Genomic DNA, 22,800 nt, shown 5'->3' on the forward strand with positions numbered 1-22,800 from the left:
AAAGAAATGTGTGTTTCAAACATACATGTTACCTGGAAAGTGAAATACAATGTGAAATATTTCAATGAATATCACAAACAAGTACCCAAGGGTTCATCTGAGATAGCACAAATTATACAGTGCAAATTAAACTAAGCCAACTATGATTACAGCTATAGTGCGTGCATATAAAATTTTAAATCAAGTGGCTTACATACATCTACTTCATAGAGATCTAATGAACTTACAATTCCTTGTGCTTGTCTTCAGCCAAGATCTGGTCATTTGGTTTCAGCGAATACCTGCAGCACACAAATTAACACACTAGTCAGATAAACATACAGACATAATTGCTTCAAGATTCATTTAACTGCATGTCCTCCAGTCCAGCTGGAATGTACAATCTGTTGAATTCTATCAAATGAGCTCTACAACACTGGTGTATGTCTCTGACTTAATTGACAAAACATCAAGAATATCCAAGCAGCTGACTCTTTACTATCATTAATCACTTCCTCTGACAATACCCCAGGGCTTGAAGGCATTAAGCTGACAGCGTACTGAAACAAAAGGTATCTTGGGTAGTCCTCTACAGTGAGTCACATGTAACAGTACTCTCTTCCAGAAGTTTCAAATTCAAAGACTAACTCCAGTGTTAAGAATTTGAAAAGTTCACAAAACAATGTGATTATTCATCCATTAACTACACAATAAACATTTACCACATACCAAGCTATGTACTAAATGAGAGTGTCTCGAGTTTTCATATTCACCCCTGCTATGCCTCCCTCCCACTCATACACATACATGCTAAGCAAGTGCCCATTTTCCCTTTCACTCTGAGAAAGTATCTCACTCAGTTGCCTAGGCTGACCTTGACCTATTGTGTAGTCCAGGTAGATTTTGAACTTTCAGTCCTCTTGTCTCAGCCTCCCAAGAAGCCAGGATTATTAGCCTTCACCACCAGGCCTGGCTGAAGGTTTTGTTCCTGCTGTTAGTAGATATGGGTGGGGAACTGGTATACGTGCACATGTGCATGTGAATACACATGCCTATACACACATGATTAAGTGGCCAAGGGAAGGTGCCAGGTATCTTCCTCTATTACTCTATCTTATTCCTCTGAGACATGACTATCCCTGAACTAGCATTGTTTTGTTTTTTTTTTTTTTTTTTTTTTTTTTCCGACTAAACTGGCAGCAAGCAAGCCCCAGAGATCCTCCTGTCTCTGGTCCCCATAGGGCTGGCTTTACAAGTGGTCATGAGCCTCAAGTCAGCTTGTTATGTGGGTAAAAGGACCAAAAATCAGGTCCTAATTGCATAGCGAGCACTCCAATGAGCAGGGATTTTCAACTCACCCTTTACTAGCTTGCTGACCATGAACACAACCATACTCCTTTATCTCAGTTTTTCTATCTACAAACCATAGGTTGCTATAAATGTTATAACAGGCTCATTTGTACTGCTGAAGATGAAAAGACTTTTCTTCTGAAGTCTTCACAGAAACAGAAAACCAACAACATCCAGGTCATCAATTCCATTGCTCAAGCCTGTTATGTTTTCTCTCTCTCCCATAACAAGAGAACAGATGTCTAAGTAGAAAAGTAAAGTTGATTTTATTTTTTTCCTTCCTCTTTCACAAATACTAGACCTGTTTGTTTTGAATGGACCTGTATTGTACTGCCCAAGATTAAAAACAACAACTCTGAGGTTCTAAACAAAGAACAGTCCATAATATTTAGCACATAAACAATTCCTGTCTGGCCATGGTGGTACACGCCCTTAATCCTAGCACTTGGTAGGCAGAGGCAGTCAGGTATCTTTGAGTTCTAGGCCAGCCAAGGCTACACAGAGAAAACCTGTCTTGGGGCAGGGTGATTGGGTGATGAGGGCATGGGGATGGGGAGGCTCTTTAAAGCACTACAAAATAGGGGCTGGAAAGATGGCTTAGCAATTAAGAGAACTGGTTGTTCTTCCAGGGATTCTGAGTTCAATTCCCAGAACCCATATGATGGCTCACAGCCATCTATAGCGGGATCTGATACCCTTTTCTGGAGTGCAGGCATACATGCAGACAGAGCATTCATACATAAAATACATTTTTAAAAAATTTTAAGGCACTACAAACTAACTATAGATCCTTTTGTTACATTATTTCTGTAAAGAATGAAGTTACAAGTTAGACATGTGGAACTCTGGTCATAATGTTCTATTTTTCAAGCCCTCCAAGAGTGGAAAAGAAATTGACAATTTTCATCTAAAAAGTTTGTCTGTGCTGTGTTAATAAAGAATGTATTACATTTCAGGAAAAGTTCTATTAAACAAAGCTCAGAGAGTTTCAAAATATAAACAGTTTACATTTATTTGTCCCAGGGTTACAAACTAGGGTTCTGGCTCTCTTCTATCTAACAAGGATTAAATATCAGAAGACAGGCCATAGGGGTTCTTAGTTACTCTTCCTGTTGCTTTGATACTCTGACAAACCTAAAAGAGAAAAAAGGGTGTATTTGGGCTCACATTTGAGGATCATTTACCATGTCACAGAAGTGATGGTGGCAGAGCTATTACTGGCCACAGTGTAAGAGCAGTTAGCAAGCAGGAAATAACGGTCACTCTATTACTAGCACTCAGCTCACTTTCTCACTTTTAATCAACCTGGAACTGAATTCCATGGAATAGTGTCAAAGTTAAAGTAAGTCTTCCCAGCCTGATTAACCTAGAGAATCTCTCACAGGTATGCCCAGGGGCTGGTCTCCTAAGAAATTCTAAACTCTGCCAGGCTGATAATTAGTATTATCTGTTACAGGGTTATGAGCACTTGCCTGGAATGTGTGAAGCCCTGGGTTAAACAGAGATTCTTCCAGCATCAACACACTCATTTGCATACACAAACATGCCAATAATTAAAAATGAAGTCAGACTCTTTCTATCCTAAGAGCAGATCTGATTAGTCTGACATGGAAAACCACCTTTCCCAGAGAGGATGGAAACATCCTTAAAATTGAGGGTTTTGTTTGTCTGGTTTTTGGTTTTGCAAGAAAGGGTTTCTAGTTATCCTAGAACTTATTCTATAGATCAGGATGGCCTCAAATTCACAGAGATCCATCATCACACCACCTGGTGATTATTTTTTAATGAATGTTTACTCATAACTGTTTAAAACAATTTGTCAGGACAAAACACACTGAAATCAACAATATCACCTCTTCCTCAACACTTTGTGAACTATTCAGGCAAACATGATGCCTCCAAGAGAAAGACCAACAGTGGGTGTGACCTAGGAAACCCTTCTTGTAAGGGGAAAGGGCCAACAAAAGAAACACACCCTGAGCAGAGCCAAAGAAACACTTTGGCCCTGCAACCAGAACCAAAGAAATGTGCCCTAACCCTGAAACCAGTGCCAAAGAAACACACTTTACCCCTGGAATCAGAGTCAGTGAAAAGGCTAAAAGGGACCAGTGAAAGAAACACACTTTGGCACTGAAACCAGAGACAAATCTGACCCTAAACCTGTGCAAAAAAAAGAAACAACCAATCCCTGAGCGTGAGATCTAGCCAGTCTGACCTCAAGGATTGGAATCTAACCAATCCCCACCCTGGAAATCTCCCTGGGAAAACTCCACCCCCTAAGAAGCGCTATATAAAACCCCTTGGCTGTTCAGCCCCCCCAGCTGTCCTCTGCCACCCTGCTCTGAGTGCCAGAGTCCCTGTCCATCCCATACGAGCCGCCATCAAAATGTTTACACTTCTCTCAGTTATCTTCCTCATTGCTGTGGAAAAAAAAAAAACCTGTCCAAAACAACCCTCAGAAGGAAAGGTTAACTTGGCTCACAATTTGAGGACATTCATCGTGTTATTGGGTTGAGGATGACATGGCAGTAGGAGTGTGAGGCAGCTGGTCACATGCACAAATAGGAAACAGTGAAAAATGATTATACTCAGCTTGCTTCCTCCTTTTTATGCAGTACAAGTCCTCAGACCATGGAATGCTACCACATTCAGGATGGAATGGAATATCTGGTCTCAATTAGCTATGCCCTAGGTTTGATGCCCAGCATGGGGGATGGGGAACGGGAGGCAAGAGCCTTAAAAACTTTTTGAAGTATACCTTCCCTAATTCCAGTCTCTATGACTTTAATCAGCTATCCTGGTGGCTTCTAAGTTTTACTTTCAACAATACTGAAAAGTTTACTCAAATTATCAACTGATGTGTCTTTTGTATGGCAGTGTTCAAATAACTGGTGCTGCTGAAAATTCTATGACTCCAATAAACAATGGGACCAGACTGCTCAGCTAGTACAAGTGCTAGGACAGTGGAAAAGGTAAAGTCTGCATACGCCTGTAATCTTAACACTGAGAAGGCAGAAGTGGGTCTAAGTGTGCAAACTCAGCAAGACTCTGTCTCAGAAAAAGTTTTGACAGGGAAAATTAGGTTTTAACACTTGCCTAGAGTTGGCAAAATCCTGGGCTCAACCCCCAGTACCACACACACACACAGAAATCCTGAGCATTATTCATTGCAGTGAAAGATTAAACCTACTAAACAAATATTTTAAAAACAGTTTCACACATTAAAAGATGTATTTCTGGCCATTGTTTTCTTTTATCTAATTACTCACACTTTTTGTGGTTTTACTAGGTGAAGACTATAATATAATGAGTGGGAGATGCTTTAGAATTAAATTTACATATATATTTTTATTGCAGAAACAGGGTGATCAGTAAATTACATAAGGATAAAATCTGATGAGTAAAAATACAATACAATTTAAGAACAAAAGGAATACAAAGTTTTAAGAAGGAAAAGGAGCTTATGTATTTCTGTAAATGTAGGTGTATAAAATCACTGGTAATTAGGATTCACTAAAAAAGTGACTCATCAGTTTTATTCAGTTATAAACCAAAAATACTAATATGTATGAAAGCATCTGGTTTTTTGTTTGTTTGTTTTTTATTTTTGGTTTTTGTTGTTGTTTTTCAAGACAGGGTTTCTCTGTGAAATAGTCCTAGCTGTTCTGGAACTCACGCTATAAATCAGGCTAGCCTCAAACTCACAGAGATCCCTGCCCGTGTTGGGATGTGCCACCAATGCCCAGCGAATCTGTTCTTTAAATCATGTGTATGAAATATGAACATTTAAAAATCTGAAGTGGCTACATGTGACATTGGCAAGTCATATGACACATCATACAAGAGGCATCTACTCAATGTTAGTTTCCTTTTTTGCTCAGCTAAATAAGAAAGAAATAACAAACTCCTTTCTTGCCTTTTAGGACCTCAAATTCAGTAAGCAAACAAAAAAGTTAAGTAGTATGATAGATAAAAGCGGTAGTAACATGAAAGAAAATACAGTTCCTTCATATAAGAATAGAAAAAAAAAAAAAACAGTTTTTATCTGTTCCTCTATTGCCTCTTTCTTCCCCTTCTCATCTCTACACTTTTCTCTTTGCTCATAAATAGCACTGAACCTGAAATGAACCAAAAAGGACTAGAAGAAAGGACCCACAGGAGGCAAGCAGCAGGCAGAAAATAGCCTGACTTTGATCAAACTGCTTAAAGGTAAAGCTTGCCTCCTGAGTCACACTGGTCCTCACCAATGGATGGGAAACACTAACATTGAACATGCTCTTGGCAGATGCTATCCAATCCCAAACTTAATGGCAGGCCCTCTCCTGTGTTCTTTCTCCAACCTGGTTTCCAGCTAACTAGGTAATATTTTTGGCAGATCTTAAAACTTTCTCCTTCCTCATCTCGCCTGACTTTGCTTAATTTTATCTTTCTTCTATTACTTGACACTTCCACACTGATTCCTAGGAGACTGTCTGATAACATATTCTGTCTGTAGTTTATATAAAACACAAGACTCGAGAATGCCCTCAATTCTGACACCAACTCCAAACTTGGAAGGTCCCTAAAGACATATTTAGGCTCAATAATTTACTAGAAGCACTCATGAAATACATTGAAAGCTATTATGTTCAAATTCTGAAATAAAATACTGGTCAAAATAAGCCACAAGAGAAAATATATGACAGGTCTAAGAGAATTCCAAATCTGAAACTTGCATTGCCCCCTCCCCATATATATTATCAATATGTAACAATATGGCATGGTAGGAGGTTCAGGAGTTTCAGAGTGTAGAGGTTTTATGGGGGTGTCTTTATATAGGCATGATGTATTGCTCATGTAATTGAACTCAAGTTACCTGGACTGTAAGAAGGCCCTACACCTCCACACTAAATGACACAGCTGATCTTCTTGAGGTAGGCCAACCTATTCCCTAACACAAATAGATGTGGCCTGTCCTTTCACTAAACAAGACAAACATACATCTGTCAAGTAGAATGATGTAAATGACTACCCATAGGACAGAAGTCAGATCTCTGTTGGGTCAGGCCAAACACTTTACTCCTCCTATACCTATGTGCACATTTATTTATTTACACATGTCTAGCAATATACTGGTGCCTATACATCTGTACTTGTGAGCTATTTTTTCACTGAAATACCAAATTTACCCAGTTGTAGTTAGGTAAATACCTATTATACCCAAGATCAAAATAGCCTTACTCACAAATTATTATTCTTGCTGCCTAAAAGAATAATATTCTAACTTTTAAGACTGGAGTACTCTTTTGTTTACAAATCACAGAGGAAATCTTAGAGTAGTAGTGGCTTGCTTGCTTATCCTATGCAAATCAGACATTTCAAAGCTCAAAATCAAATTCCTTATAGTCATTTACAAAAAAGGGGAAAAATGCAAAATACCTTTTAAAGGACACAAAAAGAATACACACCTGTTACTACAATTTATTTTACAACCTAAAACACTCTCCTGAATTTATTTTGAAGGTAAACAAAGTATAAATTATAAATATGAACAACAGGGATGTGGTCAAGATTATAAGCTATTATTTAGTCTCTGAATTATTTCGTTTTGCTGTTGGTTGCTGGGATTTTAGCCCATTAGACTGGTGCTACAACAACACTAAACATGTGGTCTGCCACTGAACCATATCACAAAACACTCCATTTTTTTTTGGAGGGTGGTGTTGGTTTTAGCAGTCTTGCTGTGTAACTCAGGCTGACCTGGGACTTGCTGTGTGGCTCAAGTTGGCTCTTGCTGGAATTATAGGCCATGTGCCATACATGACTTCCCTCGGTGTTCTTTTTAGTTCAGTCACCTTTGGTATCCTATTATTAAATGTAATGGACTCTATTAGATCTTACTTCACCATAGGCCTCTGATTCATATGATATGTGATATGTGATATATCATATGATATTCATATGACATGTGGAGTTCTTGTCAGGAACTCATACACATCTTGAGATTCCACTCCCACCTCCTGCTAATAAGCTCAGTGTTTCTCCTTATTAAATCTCCTTCTGTAATTACTTTTAATGGGTCTTGTTTTTAGAGGACATTTATTTACATTTTTGAAAGTGGATTTGAAAAACAAAACATGATGGAACACTTCACAGGCCAATTCATGCAATAAAATAGGCAATATTGGCATAGGTGTCTTTGCAGCAGAAGCACGCCATGTATAGTAACAATGACAGCAAAGATAGAGCAGTGAGCAGATAAGCCATATTCATAAATAAATACTTAAAAAAAAACATATAAGTATCTACCACTAAGGTTAACAATTGTATAGACTCAGCTCATTGTGACTCTAGTGATATGAGGTACTATGAAAGACAGTCTAGGACTCTGATGAGAAATATAAAAATCTCCAGAGAGAAAGTAGACAAAGACAGCTCAGCAGATTAAGGCACTTGCTACCAGGGCTGAGGGCCTGAGTTCAATGCTAGGAGCCCACAGAAAATCAACCCCTGAAAGCTGTGCATGCCCATTCTATGTCTCCTTCTGTCCCTATTTCCTAAAATCTATGATCCAGGAATGGTGGCTCATGCCTGTAATCTCAGCACTCAAGAAAGCTAAAGGCAGGAGGACCACTAAGTGAGGCCAGCCTGGACAATAATGAGACCTACTCTCAACCACAACTACATCTTGATGAATTACCATTTCATATACAATAACTGAAAGAAATGAGATCTTCGGAAATGTTACCTTCTACAAATGAAGATGTAAATACAACATCTCCTCTACTGAAGAAGTCTCAGAAATTTCACACACATGCATAGGCTTATATCAAAAGTCAGTGCTGTGATATCACACTTCCAGTGTTTAATTTGCAAAAACTGCGTATAACAAATTATACATTTCTAAAAATCTTTATATAATTTCATTCTAGTGCTGGAAATGATATGAAAATGAATACATAGCACACTGAATTATACGAAAAATAATGCTAACAGTTTGAAATAATTGGCAATACTTCTCTGTAGTCATGCTGAAGTCAGTGCCTGCCTGATCCTGTTCAGCTTCATCTCCATCTCTGAATAGCGGACAAAACCCAAATCCCTACATTACCCACAAAGTGAGTAAGATTCTGACTATCAGCAAAATATGTCTAAGATCTGTGCATTGTGCACACCATGAGAGGCACTTCCTGAGGGACTGGGTGGGAAGCATGGATATAAAATACCACGTGCTACTTGTAAAGCTAAACCAGAAAAAAAAAAAAAAAAAGCAGATAATTAGATGGCAGAGAAAAAACAGAAAGATGAGCTGTCAAACGGGGATGGAAATGACCAACTTAAGCCCATTTACTTTCTTTCTTTCTGTTTTTCCATATTTTTCCTTTTATTGAAAATAGATTCTTTTCCTTTCCACTGTTGCTCAGATTGTTAGTTGGGGTCATCCTTGTAGGTCTCTGTACATTCTCTAGGGTCAGTTTTCTCTGCAAACCTATAATGGTTTCCTCTTTTATAGTCCTCTCTCTCTCTCTCTCTCTGCTCTCATCTATTCCTCCCCTGACTCAATCTTCTTAGTCCTACATGCTCTCCTCCTCTCCTCCCATTCTCTTTCTCCTAGTTCCCTATCCACTCACTGCCCGCCCCCTACTCCCATTTATGCTCAGGAGATCTTGTTCCTTTCCCCTTCTGTGAGGGACCTTGTATGAATCTCTTAGAATCCTCCTTGTATCCTAGTTTCTCTGGCGGTGTGAATTATAGGCTGGTGATCCTTTGTTCTAGGTCTAAAACACATATATGAGTGAGTACATACCATGTTCCTCTTTTTGTGACTGGGTTACCTCACTTAGGATGGTTTTTTTCAAGTCCCATCCACTGCCTGCAAATCTCAAGATTCCATTGCCCCCCCACCCCCACAGGGTAGTATTCCATTGTGTAGATGTGCCACATCTTCTTTATCCATTCTTCAGTTGAGGGGCAACAGGTTGCTTCTAGGTTCTTGCTATTACAAATAATGCTGCTATGAACATAGTTGAACACGTCTTTGTTGCATGGCTGTGGATCATTTGGGTATATGACTAATTGGGGGATTGCCGGGTCCTGTGGTAGACTAATTCCTATTTTCCTGAGGAACCGCCATACTGATCTCCAAAATGGCTGTACAAGTTTGCACTCCCACCAGGAGTGGAGGAGTGTTCCCCTTTCTCCACATCCTCTCCAGCATAAGTTGTCATTGATGTTTCTAATTTTAGCTATTCTGGCAGAAGTAAGATGGTATCTCAGAGTTGTTTTGATTTGCATTTCCCTGATAGCTAAGGATGTTGATCACTTTCTTAAGTGTCTTTCAGCCTTTTTGATTTTCTCTATTGAGAATTCTCTCTTCAGTTCTGTACCCCATTTTTTTAATAGGGTTATCTGGTACTCTGGTAACTAGTTTCTTGAGTTCTTTGTATATTTTGGAGATTAGCCCTCTTACATGCCCTTCCCTGATAATGAGATTGATGACTGACTTACCTACCCTATCATCATAGAGCCCTCATCTAGTAGCTGATGGAAACAGAAGCAGACACCCACAGCTAAACACTGAGCCGAACTGGAATCCAGATGCAGAGAGGGGGGAATGATAAGAAAATGGGGACAAGACCAGGCTACAGAAACCCACAGAGACAGCTGACCTGAAAAGGGGGAGGTAATGGGTAACCAGCATTGGACTGAAACAGACCACCTGAACATGGGTCTCAGTTAGAAGGCTGCAGTCTAAGGGACCTCTGACAGTGGAACCAGGATGTGTCCCTGTTACACAAAAGAACTTTGGGAGCATATTCCCCAAGAAGGGATACTCCCTTAACCTAGAGGCAAGAGGGAGGGCCTAATCCCTACTCCAAATGACTTGAAAGATTTTGATGATCCCTCCTGGAAGGCATCACCCTCCCTGTGGAGGGGGGGGGGACATGGAAGAATGGGAGGGAGGACCTGGGATTGATATGTAAAATAAGAAAAAAAAAATAATAAAAAGAAAATAGATTCTTTTCTCACACTGAAGTTCATTTTAAAAATTTCACTAAGTGTACTAAATCTTCAAATAAAAATTGACAGTACTTAGGATTTTTTGGAAAGACATGCAAATATTTTACCATGTCATGTTGCATAATACCATAGGTATCTCTGCATCAGCAAGTGTCTTTCATTGGTTCATCAGACTGCTGAATTTGTTGAATTCTTATTTTGTGAAGCCAACTACTGAGATTGAGCAAAGAGACACATGTAGGACATAAATAAGTAATTTATAAGAAGAGATTTATTGCCAGGCAGTGGCGGCACACGCCTTTATTAATCCCAACACTCAGAAGGCAGAAGCAGGCAGATTTCTGAGTTCAAGCCCATCCTGGTCTACAAAGTGAGGTAGTTCCAAGACAGTCAAAGCTACACAGGAAACCCTGTCTTGAAGGAAAAAAAAAAGGGGGGGGTTGATGTTTGGCTGACTTGTTCGTGTTTCTCTCAATGAAGACCACACTGGCTTTAAATTATGATGCCTGGTATTCCTGACCAAAATACTGACATTATAGGCTTATACCCTCCCACACCTGGCTTCCTGTATTTTTCACATATTTCAACTTCCATGGTCTTCATATCACAGCACTTGTATTTATTTGAAGTGTGGCTATGATCTACAAATTTTGTAAGTACCTCAGCCATTTGAAAAGATGGCTATTGCCTTTGGCATTACAGTTGAGATTTTATTTTTGAAGTGTCAGTTTTAATTAGCTTTTCCCTCCATACCACATTAAGTAGCTTCATAACTTATCAAGGAGGGTTTTGGACTGTAGCCCAGGGTAGCTTGAACTCAAACTCATGATCCTCCTGTCTTAATAACATCTTTGTCACTATACTTTCGGAATTCACTCAGCCTCATGGAGGGCTACAACTATAGGTGTATGCCATTACATTATCACAGCTTTCTTACAAGTGAACAATAGATGTCTTCTGCTTTTAGACTGTTAAGTAGCACAGTAAGAAGGAATTGTATCTGGCTCTCCTAATACCTAATGTATACAAGTAATGGATTTCCAGAAAAATTGGACCAACCAGACATACACATATACACACGTAGCGATACAGGAGAGGGAATTTACTACAGGAGTTGGTGGCTGTGCCTACAGAGGTAAACAAGTTCTACAAGAGGTCATCTGATCACCTTATAAGTAACTCTTAGTCCAAAGTCAAAAGATGAAGGACCCAAGGAAGGGACAAAGGGTGTTAAAGAAAATCTGTAATCCAAAGACCTGGGAATGTAGAGTTTTGATATCTAAGCCAGAAGAAAATTGCCTCCCAGATCTAAGATACCAGTGGTTTTTCCATATTGTTATCTGAGAGCTCAGGGTGATCTGGTAGTGATGGGCCACAATGACAACCAGATCCTCCCTATCTGGTCTATTCAGATTCACACATATTTCATCCAGAAACACTGTATACATACACACCAAATATGTATTTTTTCAACCTAACATAATTCAACTCTTTTGCAAACAACTGAAAATATACTTCTACTGCTTACACAGCTTGCTATACCTCCACAACAACCACCCTATGGAAAATACAGCTTTTGAGATTTCAGCTCTCCAGACTTAAAACTCTGAGATTTTAATCTTTTAGAACTGTGCTCTGGGAAACTTTCAGACTTCAAGGATTTTAGCCTAAAAACTTTGATTTCAGGGTTTGCCTTTTGTGACTATAATCACTACTACTAGAATAAATCTCACAGAAAGTATACACCCATGAAGAGAATACAAATTTGTAATAAAATCTAAGCTGCCATCTGGGGGGATATGATTTAGTTAATAACATGCACAAAGACCTAGGTTTAATTCCTAGGCCTGAACAAACCAAACATGGTGGTGTGTATCATAACCCCAGCACTCAGGGGGCTGACACAGCAAAACAGCAGTAATTTGAAGTCAGCCTGTGCTATGAAGCAAGTTGGAGGTCAGCATGGGCTATGGAGCAATTACTACAACCTGAGAAAGAGCTAAGACCTTGCCTTAGAAAAGAAAACAATTAACTGAGCCAGGGAGAAGTGCATAGTTGCAATAAAAATTCAGGCATTATAGAAGTTATATTACAATAAGCTCAAGGCCAACCTAGTCAATATAATGAATTTCAGGTCAACCAGGACTATATAGCAATACTTGATCATAAATAAATCAAGATAGGAGCTGGAGAGATGGCTCAGAGGTTAAGAGCACTGGTTGTTCTTCTAGGGGTCCTGAATTCAATTCCCAGGAACCACATGGTGGCTCACAACCATCTATAAGATCTGGTGCCACCTTCTGTCCTACAGGGATACATGCAGATAGAACACGGTATGCATATTAAATAAATAAATTGGAAGGAAGGAAGGAAGGAAGGAAGGAAGGAAGGAAGGAAGGAAGGAAGGAATAAAGACAGGGAACTTAATGGTAGAGCCTTTATTGTGTATGAGACCAAAGACTGGTAGTTTTAAAACCAATCAATTATATGTATACAATCTCACTTGACAGTCAAACTTTTTTCACACTCAAACCTACCATATACCCATTTATAATATATGTCTATATGAATTATTAGTTTGTAAATAGTTGGTATTGATTTTGTAGTGAAATTTACAATCAACTTTAGGATAAATATTAAACACCGTATTTCATGCATGCTTTCTCTGCCTACCAACTTCCCAGTTGAAAAAATTTAGATCTCTGAAAAAAATACACATTTCTTCAACTAGTCTAAGGCAGGGTGTTTTGACTTCCAATGATTTTTCCAATCACCATTCCATTAATTCTCTCCTTCCTCTTCTGTGACTTTAATCTTGTAAATCTACCTTTTACAATCTTTCCCTTTTCCATCCTATTAATGCATCCTCTTCTGCTACTCTCCATATTAGACCACTGCTCATCTGGAAATGTGTACATATTCCACATTTCCCCCACACCTACACTGTCTCCTGGGTATGCCACAGAAGTTCATTCCAGTAGCCAGTTTCTCATCACAAATAAGCCTATTAGTTTTCAGTTCTGATATTTTGCCAAATTGGATACCTAATTAACTTAATGCTATTTTTATTTTCAATTACAGATCCTTATTTTGTTCTCTGTAGTTCAAAGAAAACTATATTTATAATAAGAAAATAAACAATGAGGATATTTCAGAAAATTTTCTGAAGTATGTAAATATTCTGTTTTTCCCACCTATTCATATCTCTAAACTACAGCAATGCTTATTGTATTCTGAAAACAGATCAATTTTAGGCAGATAAACAACTTTCGAATTCAAGAACTGAAATACTGGGGGCTAGGAAGATGGCTCAGTAAGTAAACCTGAATTCAGATCCCAGCATCCACAAAGCACAGAGGTACACATCTGTTAAGGACAGCATAGAGAGATGGTTTCTACAGACTTCCTGGCCAACAATGGAGCCCTTGTTTCAAAAAATAAGTGGAGAGCAATAAAGGAAGCATCCAACATGAACCTCTGGCCATAGGTACATACAAAATAGTTTTTGACACCTGAAATGTTTTGAAAAGTCAAGAAGAAAATTATTAAGCTTTAAAAAAAGATCAATGCAATTTAATACTAATTAAAATAAGCAAATTATACATTTTTCTAACTTACATTCTATTTATATTTGGATGAAAAGGAATAGAGCAATGTGCTGGTTAGTTTTCATTAACTTGACACAAACTAGTGACATTTGGAAGAAGGGCTCTCTAGTAAGGAATTGCCTCTATCAGAGACAAGACAAAAAAAGACACAGAGAAGAGAAGACAAGTTGGAAGGGTAGGTTTTCTCCTTTTATCATGTAGGGTAAAGGGTCTGAACTCATGATGTCAGGCTTGGTGACAAATGCCATTACCTAATGAGCCACCTCATTGACCCTGGTTTTGTTTATTAGCTATAAAATTTTTAATCTTCTAAATCTGTGGATCTCAACCTGTTGGTTTCAACCCATTTGGGGTCACATATCAGATATCCTGCATATCAGATATTTACATTACAACTGATACAATAGCAAAATTACAGTATTATAAAGTAGCAATGAAACAATGTTATAGTTGGGGGGGGCACAACAACATAAGGAGCTATATTAAAGGGTCACAGCATTAGTAAGGTTGAGAACCACTGCTCTAAATACCAGACACCAGACCCGTGTGTATGTGTGTGTATCTGTCTCTCTATGCTGGTAATGAAACCAGAACCTTCTACACGCTAACCAAGCACCCTACAACACCTACAACAGCTACAAACCCAAACCTTAATATCTGGGTAGTGTTCCTTTGATACAGAAAAGTTTCATATTCTTGATAAGGTCCATTTTATCTTTTTTCTCTTTTACTGCTTGTTCTGTTACTAATAATTTAATAATATAGTGCTAAATCCAAGACAAAGATTTACTTCTGATTTTTTCTCTAAGATTTTTATAGTTTTAGTTCTTAAGCTTAGGATTTTGTTTGCTACTAAGTTAAATTATGTACAGGTCAGTATTACTTACTCTCTAGCATGTGAAAATGCAACTGTCTCAGCACCATTTGATTTTGTGTGGCTTCTTTATCTTTGTTTGTTTCCACACATTGTCTCAAGTAACTTAGGCTTGCCTCAAACCTATTATGTAGCAGCTTTGCCTCAAACTTGCAACAATCCTCTAGTACTGGGTACTGGGATTATAAGTATATACCACCATACATACTATAGAATAAATTTTAACTGAAAAAAGTATTAGGAATAAACAAAATATATCCCCCACCACAAAAACAAAACAAAACTGTGAACTGTGAATTACTTAAATAACAGTGAACTAATAAATTTCAATTTCCTGAGTTTTCCTCTAACTTAGAGTGTTATTCGGTAAATTCTATTCTAGAAGTTTTTCTTAGTGGTTGTCTTTTGACATTTATCTACTCATTTACTATATGTGTGCATGTATGTGCATGCATGTATGTTTGGAGGTCAGAGTACAACTTGCAGGAGTTAGTTTTCTCCTTCCACCATGCAGGTCCCAGGGATCAAACTTGGGTTGTCAGCCTGGACAGGAATATTTTTACCCACTGAACCATCCTACCAGCCCAATTCCACTGTTTGATCAGTGGATGTTTGACGCTGTATTCATGAAGCATTTAATACTTACTTATCAAGGAAATCTTTGTCTACTATAGCAGAGATGTCAAGTAGAGGATTTCCCATTCCAAAGAGCACATTTTCACTAAAAAAGAAAAAATAAAAAAGTTAGAAAACACAAATATGAAAATAACTGTATCTTCACTTGAATATAAGCCTAGCATCCTAGTTTATTTAAAACCACTAATTTGCCAATTAGGGGTAGGACAATGTTTTAAAGGTAGTACAAAGCTATTTAGAAAGAAAGGTATCTGCGATGCTAAGGTGGCTCAGTGAGCATGTCTTGCACTTGCAAAAGGCCTAGAACCAGTATCCACATAGTGGTTCACAATTATCTGTAACATTTCCCGGGGATCCAACATCCTCTACTGTTCTCTATAAGCACTATATCCATTCAAGCAAAACATCATACACATTAAAAAAAAGATTAAGGTAGATGAAATAAAATTGAAATATAACAAGGAAAATGATTATGTTTTTATTGTCATTACAGTCAATCACCAATGATTTTTATGTCAAGTTGATAAAAGCTAGAGTCACTTGGGAAGAAGGATTCTTAACTAAGAAGATGTTCCCACTAAACCAGCCTATGGGCAAGCCTGTGGCACATTTTCTTAGCACATTCTCTTAAATAATGATTGATGTGTGAGGGCCCAGTGCACTGTGGGCAGAATCACCCCTGAGCTGGTGGTCCTGAGTACTATAAGAAAGCAGGTTGAGCAAGTCATGAGAAGCAAGCCAGTAAGAAACATTCCTCCATGACCTCTCATTAGTTCCTGCCCCAAATTCCTTCAATGATGAACTATCATTGTGACATATGAGATGAAATAAATCCTTTTCTCCCAAGTTGCTTGTGGTCATGGTCTTCTATCTAACTATAGAAACACAAATCCATGTGATACCCTACATAATAAAAAGCATTTATCCTTATCTTGTTCTGTCAGATATAATAAAACAGTCTTGCCTAACCCAAAACCTATAGCTGATCCACACTGCAATTAAAGGTATGTAGGACTATCCTGGGATTATACACCTAACTTTTAAATAAAAGCACCTATTTATGAAAAGCAATCCTGATAGGCAGGACATATATACTAGCACTCAAAGTACATTTTAAAATATGGAGATCTACAGTTAATAAGTCATTTCATCAAAAGATATAATAATACAAAGCACATATGCACCAAATAAAATAGCTGGAAACATTTGGAAGGAGGAAAAAGCACCATTTCTCCAACCCCTATAGTACCAAGGAGCCCAAGACTGCATCTACTAAGTATGGGCTCTACAACTGAGCTATATCCCAGCCCTAAACACACAATTTAGTTAGTTTTAATACCTCACTTTAAGCAGTTGACAAAACAGGCAGGCACAAATATAAGTAAGAATTGCACAATCCAATACTCACCCTAGAGAAAGAAAGATTAACATAAACCTACACATAAATGTTCATGTTCATAATTAAGCAGGACAGAAAAGCAGGAGAAATTGAGGGCATGCAGAGGACAGGGAACCTCTCAGCCTGAAATCCAGTTAAAGCCTCCTGTAAGCAGAGAAGCAAGAATTCCACAGCACAATCACTAACTGAATCACTGACCTTCAAGGTTCTTCTTCTCCCATCCCTACTGCAAGCCTGGAATTTCTTAGGAATCTCATCAGAAACTGGAGAAGAAAATTACACACACATTGTGCAACTCTAGTGGCTCCTGGGTATTTTAACCTTATCAGACTATATTTCCATCCGAGACACCTGTGGAGCCATCTCACTTATCAAAAGAGGACTGGGAGGGAAGGTTTCTTAACAGCCTTTTGAGGTATAACTTGAAAGCCATGAAAACACTATACATAGCTAGTAAATATGAAAACTTTTCCATATAATTTTTCCTCTCCATTTAGAAGTCATAGCTACAATTTGTTGGGTACCTTACTTTCCCCTTCTGTCCTTTAGGAAGCATATATCCACATTTGGATGTGTCTTGCTTTCTTTTGAGTACTTCTCTTTCTCTTAATCCTCACTTTTAAGTTCATGTTCCAACTAGCCAGTCCTTTTTCACAATAAAGGTAATATCTCAGTTTGGCCTGTGTTGAAGTCCCTAAAAGATTATGGGAACTCCTCAGGAGTTTTTTGTCCCCTCACCACTGACAACAGATTTATTTGCAATAGCAAAAAAGGAAAAAAAAAAAAAAAAAAGCCTACAAAAAGAAATGATACACTTAGCAACTTAGATATCAAAGTCATTGTGTGAGTGAATTAAGAAGCCTTATTTACAGGATACCTAATGATAAAGCAAACAACAAATTACAGTTAAAAAAAAGATTGATAAGTGCCAAGGTTAAGTTTAAGGGCCAGATGACCCAAAAAGGATAGCATAATATTTCTTTGTAGTGAACTGAAGTTTAGTGCCAACTGTGGTAACAGACAAATCTAGACATGATGAAACATTATATTATTATACATCACTACGACCTAAATTTAAAAGGAAAAAAAAAAAAAACACACAGGTAAAATCCTAGTAAAACCTATAGTCAAATTCTCAGTACTACACTAACACTAATTTTTTGGATTTGCAAAACACCATGGTTATGTAAAATGCAATTCTGGCAAAAACTAGATGACTCATGCTCTGATTACTCGTGTGTGTGTCTGTGTGTGTGTGTGTGTTTAATTGCTTACAAACCATATAATATTTAAAAGGATAAAATTTTATTGCATAAGGGCTGGAGAGATGGCTTAAAAGAGTACCTGGGTTCAGCTCCCAGCCCCAGATGGTAGCTCACAACCATCAGTAGCTCACAAATGTAGTACACAAATATAAACGCAAGCAAAACACCAACACACAAACACCAATACACATAAAACGATTTTTTAAAGTTCTATTATGTACATTAAAACATTTATAGGTACATTAAAACATTTATAGGAAGGTGGATACAGCTGGAAATTATATTATGCAAAGGAGCCCAGATTCAGAACAATAAACACTGCATGTTTTTCCCTAACATAGAGACAATAGATTTTAATTTTATATTGTGTATAATTAAGGTGGCATAAGTCACAAAATTAAAAGGGGACCATAAAAGGAAAAAGAGGTCTTCTTTTTCTAGAACTCACTCTGTAGGCTAGGCTGGCCTTGCTCTCACAAAGATAGGCCTTCTTCTGCCTCCTGAGTTCTGGGATTAAAGGGATGTGCCGCCACTGACCAGATGAGAAAAGAGGTCTTGAGAGAGTAGGAGAAAAATGAAGAGAAAAGAATTCCTGAGAAGTGAAAACAAAAGGGCTCCTGGGTAGGAAGAGGTGGCCAACAGGAGGTGGAGGAGGAAAATTGTGGTGGTTTAAATGAGAACTGTATCGCAGTGGTCATCTTCATGGTTGTCCCAACCCATCCCCATTCCCTGCCCCACCCCCAGACTCCAGTTTTTTAAGTCATGGTTACCAATTGGTGGCTTTATTGAAGGGGGCTATAGAATCCATAGGAGGCACAACCTCCCAGAAAGAAGTATATCAGTGAGAGCAGGAAGTGAGAATTTATAGCCTCACCCTACTTCAGTTCCCTCTAGGCTTTGTATTTGGAGCTTATGTGATCTCTCAACTTCCGCCATACCTCCCCAACATTATCTATCTCCCTCTGCAAATTTTTTGTGCCTTAAGTTCTTTGTGGTCATGATGTTTTATATTAGCAACAGAAAGATAACCAATATAATCATCAACAAAAACAAAGTGTGTAGGCAAATTAAAAAAAAAAAAAAAAAAAGGCTTTGTGCTTATCTCTATTATGAGTTCGAGGCCAGCCTGGTCTACAGAGCCAGTTCCAAGACAGCTGAGGCTATCCAGAAAAACCTTGTCTCAAAAAACAAACAAAACAAAAAAGCCTTTGTACAGTGGAGACAAAAACTGGTAAATTTTAAATCCCCAAAAATTGGAAACCACCGCTGATGTAATAAACCAGTCAAACTAAATTAATAAGTCCAGGTTTAATGAATAGAACAAAGCACTTCCTGGGTGACCCTTAGAAGGGTGGGAGAGGTATCAAGTGGTAAATATGGCTACCAGGTCTTAAGTAACACCCAGGGAGGTGTTGACTTCTGGTGACTTTCTCAAGGGCAGAGTTTGAAGAGGGCAGCTCTGGGGGACTGGCTGTCACTTTGGGCACTGGGGTGGGATTTGGAATGGGAAGAGTGAGAGACCTAAGCATGGAATAATGCCCCAAGCTGGAAATCCCAAACATTCCAACCTTTTTGGATATATATGGACGACAGTAGGGCTTCCACCAAAACAAAAACTACTCTCAGTTAAAAAGGGTAAGAGATAATGTTAATCCCAAAGATAGGAGGAAAAAGACCACCAACCCAAACCATCATGGCCAAATTAACTAAAGTAAGCAATTAATTACAGCAAGCTTTATCAGTCATGTACATGGCTGCCTCAGGTGTTTCCAATGGGGGATTTGGTGGGCTAAATAGGCAGGGTTACAGGAGCAAATAAGCATAACAAGTTAGTTCCTTCTAAAACAAAGACAAGGTTTAAGGTGAGCATAACAAGGTAGTCATCAGAAGTCGGTCATATAACCTTTTGAAACAAAGATAGGGTTGCAAGATGGTTATAAGCAACTTTTTGAAACAAAGACATGATTGTCATTTCTGGGAACAGGCAATACAGAACCATCTGTAGTTAAGTTATAGGTGGGGCATAGCCCAATCCTTGAGAAGCAGAAGTTTAATCATAAACAGGAATAAATCTAGTTTGTCTTTTCTATAAAATGGCTTTTAAGACTAAACTGGAGGCAGGGTGGTTCCTCAGAGATTTACTCTGATGTCAAAATATGAGAGAGCATATCAGGAACACGGATTTAGGCTACAAGTTCTATGTTCCAACATGGAAGCAAGTTTCCTGGGGGTTGCATAGTAATTGGACAAAGAAGGCCATAAAAGGAATCACCTTTCTTTTCTTTTCACTTGTTTGTTTGTTTGTTTACTGGCTGGGGAGCCTGGCTGTCCTGGAACTCACTCTGTAGACCAGACTGGTCTCAAACCCAGAGTTCCACCTGCCTCTGCCTCTGCCTCTGCAGTGCTGAAAGGCATATACCACCAAACATGGCAACAATTTCTAAAAATGGGGAAGAGTTAGGCATGGTCACCCACACCCAGAATCCCACCACTACCACTTGATAGGTGAAGGCAAGAGGATAAGGAATTCTAGGTCATCTTTAGCTACACAGGGAGTCTGAGGTCAATATTGTAACAGTCCTGGCAGAAATAAAGGAACACCTGTGTCTCTCAATATATCAGACTATTGAAATAAAGGACCCCAAAGAAATAGAAATCATCCCAGGAATCTCATGCTGGGAGAAGGAAAAGGCTCCAAACAAGAAAGGATTTGTCTCTTAAGAAAGAGATCTCACACACCCTCAACAGCTTCACAGACCACCTTCCAGGTTGAGAGAGACACTTTGACTGTTATTGCATGGATGTGCAAATCCTTGGCCTTCTGTTTAGAATTGAATCTCACTCCAGGATTCTTATGACAGATTTGCAGACTTTGCTGAATCTTTCTGTCCATCTTCCCAACACAGCCACATTGAATAAATCTCCTTTTCCTGCTTCCCATTTTAAGTTTGGCTGTTTTAATTAGCTCTTTTGAGAATGAGTGCCTAGACTAGTCAGTCCCCTTGGAGATTATCTTTGACAACAGATTTCTTCCTGAGAATAACAGAGTGTGGTTTTACATATCAAAACTGTTTCAGCCAAATGTAGAAGAGGTTATGGAAACTCATCTTTCCAGATATGATGTTGAAATATGGCTATCAGAAACCCTCCCACAGAAAGGCAGGATCAATCATCTTGATGGGCCAGTACTCCTTCAACAGCTGGTATATGAGGAGAGCAAAACTGGCTCTAAGAGGCAGAAATCATAACATATATATATTTTTTTAAGATTTTAGTTTATTCTTATTTACTGTGTATGAGTGTGTGTGTGTGCGCGCGCGCTTGCATTCTTATCTTCAAGTGCCCACAGAAGCAAGAAGAGTGCCAGATCTCCTAGAACTGAAGTTATAGGTGCAGTGTGGGTCCTGAGAACTGAACTAATCATCCCTCTAGCCCCTAAACATACACATTTTGTGCAGGAAGAAGTTGGCAAAAACTGACACACGGCTCAGAAGAGTGGTGTATTTATCTAAAGTGTTGTATTATTTCCTTGCAAATGAATGAGGCCAAGCTAGGAATTTCCTTATAGAGTCTGGCCTGACTGACAAAGCAATTCCATAAATGAACATTTGTCTCATTATCTTTTTCAGACAGAATACTGAAGCACTGACGTGTGTGCTACATTTGTTTGTTTGAAACAGGGTGTTGCCTAGGCTTCTCTGTTAACTTATGGCCAGGCCTGAGGAATGGGATTACAGGCATGGACCACACACCAGCTTAATGTTTTCATAAAAATGTTCAAACTGCAAAACAGATTCATCTTTAAATAATTAGATCCTAGACCTCCAAATCTGAAGAAAAAACATGCAGCTATGGAGAGATGACTGATATACACACTGTGCTTCTTAGATTTTGTCAACTTGACAATTGAGGTATCTAGGAAGAACCTCAAATGAGAAAACACCCCATAGGATTGTCTGAAGACAAGTTGGTAGGTCATTTTCTTGATCAATGATTGATGTGGAAGGGCCTAGCTCAGTGGGGTTGGGGGCAGTGCACCCTGAGCAGGTATTCCTAGGTTGTTATAGAAAGCAAACTGAACAAGCAGGAGGACAGGGGCAAGAAGCAGCATTGCTTCATGGCCTCTGCTTGGGCTCTTGCCCCCAGAGTCCTCCCCTGCTTGCATTCTTGTGTCACCTTCCTTTGATGATGGACAATGATCTGAATCTGCAGGCTGAAATAAACCCTTTGCTCTCCATGTTGCTTCAGTTCAGCCTTTATCACACACAGCAATAGAAATCAAAGGAAGACACCATTCCTATCTTCCTCTCCCCAGTTCCACAGTAAATCTAAAAAGAAACAACCCGCAAACACTAAACCCAAGGTCCAGGCAGGCCATGGAAAGGTGAGAAATGTGTTGATGCTCTTTCAAATGACTCCTATCATTTCAGCTTACTGACAGTTTTTCAAAAGATCCAATCAAGGCCTCGAATTATTTGACCTTATCTTGAGTTTGCCCAGTGTTAGTTTTCCCCAAGAGTAGCTGTCAAAAGCAAGCAGCTGTAATTGTTTAACATTCCAGCTGCTTGAAGCAGTTGGAACAAACAAGTTAACAAAAAACCTAAAAGGAAAAGTGTGTGAAATGAATGTCTACAGTGGGTTTGGGAACATCCAGAATGTTCCTGTGATTACTGTGAGCATGTTCAAGGA

At 38.7% G+C, this 22,800-nt stretch overlaps 1 long non-coding RNA gene across 2 annotated transcripts in view; it reads right to left on the reverse strand.

Annotated features, from left to right (window-relative positions):
- Nucleotides 1-209: 209 nt before the first annotated feature.
- LOC127214113 (uncharacterized) overlaps nucleotides 210-22,800 on the reverse strand; it is a 52,536-nt gene continuing 29,945 nt past the window's right edge. For both annotated transcript variants that reach the window (XR_007833814.1, XR_007833813.1), the window contains exons 2-3: nucleotides 15,458-15,532; nucleotides 210-281 (exon numbers count right to left, since the gene is read on the reverse strand). This is a non-coding gene — a long non-coding RNA (uncharacterized LOC127214113). The remainder of the gene's footprint in view (nucleotides 282-15,457; nucleotides 15,533-22,800) is intronic.

Source organism: Phodopus roborovskii, unplaced genomic scaffold (genome assembly GCF_943737965.1).
Source record: "Phodopus roborovskii unplaced genomic scaffold, PHOROB, whole genome shotgun sequence".
In the NCBI taxonomy this organism is placed as follows: Eukaryota; Metazoa; Chordata; class Mammalia; order Rodentia; family Cricetidae; genus Phodopus; species Phodopus roborovskii.